We start from the raw sequence: 6494 nt of genomic DNA, 5'->3' as shown, positions 1-6494 counted from the left end.
GTGCATTCACTTTTTTTTGCCCCTCTGGAATTCTATAGAATTGCCAGATGTAATTCTCCTTTCGATTGTACCTCCTGGGCTCCTCTGGCAAAAACTCAGGCTCTTCCTCCTCTTCCTCCTCTTCCTGTTCTTCCTCTTCTTGCAAAATTACTTCTGCAGGTGGTCCTCTCTTTCTTGGATTTGGTGGAGGTGGTGGGTTAGCACCAGCTGAAGCTACTAATGAAGCCATCTCAAAGTCTAAATAAAGGGTCTTTCTCTCACCAAGATGAAAGTCAGAGTGAGGAAAAAAGGAGGGGTTTTCATCATTTGGGAAAAACAAAAGTTCTAAACCAATGAAAAGTGTTCATTTTAGATCACATGACCTAGTATTACATCATTAGGAAACCAAAAGTGAAATGAACCAATGAAAAGTGTTATTACCGAGTCACATGACCTGCTGTGTTTATGTTACGCGGTCGGCGCCGCGCCGCGGATCGCTTCCGGTTCGCGTACCGCTGCGCTTCCGGGTACGCGAACGTAGCACGTAATATGACGTATTACGAGAGAACGCGAAACGTCATGCTGACGCGACGCGTCACGATGTTGTTTTGTAACGCGAGAGGTGCGCAAAAGGAACGTTTACCGGTTCGCGTACCGGGTCGCGCCTCCGGATTGAGCTAACGGGAAGCTAACCGGTACGCGTACCGGGAGCGAAACAAAAAAAAAATAAAAAAAAAATTGTATTAAAAACATGTAAAAAATATTTTTCTATTTAAAGAATAATACATTGTAAAGGTTTTGATATTAGCTATTAAAAAACCAATGAAATTCACTGAAAAAACCATAGGTTATAGACCATATATAGTTAGGAATTAGCATTTAAAAAACCTTGAAAATTCACTGAAAAAACCATAGGTTATAGACCATATATAGTTAGGGATTAGCATTTAAAAAACCTTATTTTACTCACACAAAACCATTGAAATTCCATATATAGTTAGTTGTACTAACTATATATCACGCACCCGCAATCCACTGCTGATGATGTCACATATTACATCATTCATGACATGGTCAGTGACATCACTGATGACATCACTGATGACATCTCAAATGACATCACTGATGACATCACTGATGACATCTCAAATGACATCACTGATGACATCACTGATGACATCTCAAATGACATTACTGATGACATCACTGATAAAATCATTCATGTGATAATACGATGAACCTCTTCAGACTCTAATATAACCTTAGATACACTCAGTGTAAACACAGACTCACAGATTGTCACTCATCCATGAAGTTACACACACACCTAGACAGTCATGCAAACAATCAATCACACCTCCATTTCCTTAACTATACAGTTAAACACACCTTACTTATTCAAACATATACTAAAACATATTTACTCACTTATACAATCCTTGATACAAGTTCACAATGATCCATACAGCCACTCACACATTCACTGGCTCTTATGCACAGTTATTTATATATGTCAACTCTCACATGTATTGTATTTTACATATGTACTTAATTTGACATGTAGCACTGAGATATCTATTCACTCACCAATACAGTCATGCACACAGTCAACCGCCCATACAGCTGTTTCCAACATGTACTTTTGAACCCATACATCTATGCACAGAGTCATACACTTCCCAGCCACCCACACACACACTCAGTCTCCCATACAAATGCTTGGGCAACCAATCAATAACCCATATAGTTACTCATATAGCTACTGATCAACACATGCAGCAGTTTACAGAACAACAGACATAATGATGCACAAATTAAGACAGTTTAGTCACTAACCCATGCACTCAGTGAGACACATTTAATCACTCACTCATACATTCAGTCATGCACCTACTAAATCCTTCGTCCAGACACTTATACATCGACTCATTCATAAATATGTAAGACATATTTTAACTTTACAGAAAAATACAGTCACTGGATTTTGTCATCAGTGATGTCATCAGTGATGTCATTTGAGATGTCATCAGTGATGTCATCAGTGATGTCATTTGAGATGTCATCAGTGATGTCATCAGTGATGTCACTGACCATGTCATGAATGATGTAATATGTGACATCATCAGCAGTGGATTGCGGGTGCGTGATATATAGTTAGTACAACTAACTATATATGGAATTTCAATGATTTTGTGTGAGTAAAATAAGGTTTTTTAAATGCTAATCCCTAACTATATATGGTCTATAACCTATGGTTTTTTCAGTGAATTTTCAAGGTTTTTTAAATGCTAATTCCTAACTATATATGGTCTATAACCTATGGTTTTTTCAGTGAATATATATATATATATATATATTCACTGAAAAAACCATAGGTTATAGACCATATATAGTTAGGAATTAGCATTTAAAAAACCTTATTTTACTCACACAAAACCATTGAAATTCCATATATAGTTAGTTGCACTAACTATATATCGCGCACCTGCAATCCACTGCTGATCATGTCACATATTACATCATTCATGACATGGTCAGTGACATCACTGATGACATCACTGATGACATCTCAAATGACATCACTGATGACATCACTGATGACATCTCATTTGACATCATTCTTGTGCTAATACGATAAACCTCTTCAGACTCTAATATAACCTTAGATACACTCAGTGTATACAGACACTCACACACTTCCACTCATCCATGGAGTTACTCACACACCCAGTCAGTCATGCAAAGAAACAATCTCATCTCCATTTCTTCAACTATACAGTTAAACACACCTTACTTATTGAAACATATACTAACACATATTTACTCTCTTATACAATCCCTGATACAAGTTCACAATGATCGATACAACCACTCACTCATTCGGTGGCTCTCATGCACAGTTATTTATATATGCCAACTCTCACATGTACTGTGTTTTACATATGTACTTACTATGACATGTAGCATTGAGATATCCATTCACTCATCAATACACTCATGCACACAGTCAACTGCCCATGTAGCTGTTTCCACATGCACTCTTGAACTCATACACCTAGTGAATAAACTGTTCACACATCTATGCATAGAGTCACACACCTTCCAGCCACCCCCACACAAACTCAATCTCCCATAGAAATACTTGGGCAAGCAATTAATAACACATATAGCCTCTCGTATAGCTAATGATCAACACATGCAGCAGTTTACAGAACAACAGACATAATGATGCACAAATTAAGACAGTTTAGTCACTAACCCATGCATTCAGTGAGACACATTTAATCACTCACTCATACAGTCAGTCACGCACCTACTAAATCCTTCATCCAGACACTTATACATCCACTCATTCTTCAATATGTAAGATATATTTTAACTTTACAGAAACATACAGTCACTGGATGTTGTCATCAGTGATGTCATCAGTGATGTCATTTGAGATGTCATCAGTGATGTCATCAGTGATGTCACTGACCATGTCATGAATGATGTAATATGTGACATGATCAGCAGTGGATTGCAGGTGCGCGATATATAGTTAGTGCAACTAACTATATATGGAATTTCAATGGTTTTGTGTGAGTAAAATAAGGTTTTTTAAATGCTAATTCCTAACTATATATGGTCTATAACCTATGGTTTTTTCAGTGAATTTTCAAGGTTTTGTAAATGCTAATTCCTAACTATATATGGTCTATAACCTATGGTTTTTTCAGTGAATTTCAATGGTTTTTTAATAGCAAATATCATAAGCTGTCGAATGTCAAGTACGTGGTAAGTGAAAACATTTTCGTGTTTATGCACACTGATCTGCTTTGAATGGTGCCCCCCCCCCCCTCATTTCTATTAGGAGTACTCTCTCTTTGCAGATAGTGAAAGGTAGTTAACGCAGGCCTTTGCCCCCGTTGTAATCCGTCGTGCCTGCTTCTCTCTCCATTTGATTGATTGTTATCCAAGTATTTACTGTTTTAGAATTAGTTCTCTTTGGTTCATTCTCTATTTACAAACAAACACAGAGTCGCAATACTCTGTTTAGTCTTTGCAGATAACGAAAAATCGTGTAAAAAAAAAAGAAAAGGAATCGAGCAAAATCAGTAGGCCACTAATGGGATCTCTTTTTGACCTCGCTAAAATAGAAACATTAGGAACAACCCCTCATGACAAATACAAAACTAGTGAGATGAACTGAACTCCACACAATGATGGCTGCAAAACAGCTCGGCTCCGCCACCCACCCCGCCCAAAATAACGATAAAGAGCGGCTGCCATGATTGGTTGCGGAATGGCCACGACGGAGCTACGAAATGATGCTGCTCTCATGCTAACCCCAGCTTCAGTCTGAAACATCCAGAAACACTGTAGACTACCAATTCGATCAGTTCCGGTAGCGCCCCAATGTAACCCGGTAGAGAAGAACTAGCCCTCCCCTCTTTCACTGATGGTTCTTGTTGCCTGTCCCTTCTGTTCTCATTTAACAGAACTATTTAGCCTGCTGAAAGGGGTTGTGTTCCGACCGCTGGTTGGTGGAGACATTTTGACTATATTCTGGACCTGCGTTGTCGCGTAATGCGTCATATGACGCGCCGCGTTAGCGCATCCGGAAGTCATCCGGGGCGCGCAGCGCGTAACGTAAGCATAACAAGTCATGTGACTTGTTAATAAAACTTTTCATTGGTTCATTTTACTTTTCTTATTGTAATGATGAAAGGCTTGCTCATATGACCTAAAAATTACGCTTTTCATTACTTCCGAACATTATTTTTTCTTAAATATATGTTATAATGTTCCAGGCTAATGTACTTTCCCGGAAATTTTACAACTGTCCTGCAAGTAAAATATATTCTTTTTTCGAGAAAAAGAGCGTTTCTTCGTCCCATGATGGAGCCGTTGAGCAAAAGAGGGTCGACCTGCTGTCTTAGTCGCCGATACGCCTGAATATGAGATTCTTATCGATCACTTTATGTTGCAGGAATAGAAAACACAACAGCCCTTGACCATTTATCTTTACTGCGTTCCTTCGTATTATACCTTTTACCCTTCATGTAATTGGTCTGCTTTATTTCACTTGCCTTTTAATGATTCTAAAACAGTGACTATTATTACAAACTTTACCAATGTATATACTACTACCATGTTTTCTTTTAAAAACCTTTATTGTGAAAATTTCATTATACAAATACGAGCCTATAACCACGTGGGCCGGCCACGGAGCAAACTGTAATCGTATGTGATGAGTAGACATTTACACTGTAGAGGAACGTAACGGGCGGGCCATTAGGTTGCAAGAACTAAGGTGTCTAACAGTTACGGAATCGGTGGACGTACATTTTATAATTAAAATACGACAGGGCCAGTTACAATAAAATTATCTAGATATACATTTGCGGGCAAGTACCATGGGTGACGTTAATTCGAACTTTCAACAGTACAGTAATCAATAACACATCAGAACTTAATATCAATAGGGATGTCGAAATATTCAATCAATTCTCGTCCCCGCCCGCCATGTGCTTCAAAACTGCATACGTATCTCGTGATTTCAAGGTTCTGCAACCAGTACACAACAAGGAGTTACGAGTCCCATTTATTCCGGCGCCATTTTGGGCGAGGACGGGCAGGTCCAGGATATAGTCAAAATGTCTCTACCAACCATCGACTATGATGATGTTCATATGCTGTATTTATTAGAGTAACACTCATCTGCCCACATGAAATTAATTTACCACAATCTAAACATGTCATTTTAATCTTTCCAAAGTTCTTCTAAATAATTGGGACCGTTTCCCTTGCCTCTGAAGCTCTCAGTGCCACTTCTTTGATGAATGTACTAGCAGGTCAGGGGTTCTCCTCCAAATCTCTCTTTTATGCAGCACTATAATTAATTGGTGCCACCTCTCCATATGACGATGCATGGTATAGTTACCACAACTATATATTTTTTCGGTTCCTCTGGAGAGTTCATCGTGGCAGATGAAGCGTGTAACATACCGGGCATTTACCTTTTTTTGCATGTACAGGAAAGGAAAAAAAAATCGAGCGTTCGAGTTCTTAGGTGTCCCAGGGCCATTTTAGTGGACCAGGCCCAAATCCAAAGAACAGCTATCTCACAGGCTAATGGGGCGACCCACGCCGAGTTTCAGCATTGTAGGATGACCACACAAGTACAGCAACTTGCTAGACATCACCTCGGTGCTATCCGGATCTCGGCGCCCCACTGCAGATGAAGTGCCTCTCAACTATGAAACCACCAGAAAACGCTTGAGTCAGCTTTGTGTGAAGCCGCCATTTTGATTCAATCAATAGCGTCCCCCTGCACACATTCAGGGACCTGGTCGTGTCTTCAGGTCAAACGAATTTGGGACAAGATGCAGAAAGGAAAAGGAAAAAAGTTCCGCCGGACCCCGGGAGGTGGCCGCCTATGTCATGGGCGATCTTAGGCCACACCAGGGCAATAGTGAAGCTGCAGCAGGTGCAAATAAGCTTCAGACAGTGTTACAAGCGCTGCTCAGAAC

The sequence above is a fragment of the Lissotriton helveticus genome, chromosome 2_1 (genome assembly GCF_964261635.1).
Source record: "Lissotriton helveticus chromosome 2_1, aLisHel1.1, whole genome shotgun sequence".
Classification (NCBI taxonomy): Eukaryota; Metazoa; Chordata; class Amphibia; order Caudata; family Salamandridae; genus Lissotriton; species Lissotriton helveticus.
Note: the sequence above shows the minus strand (reverse complement) of the source record.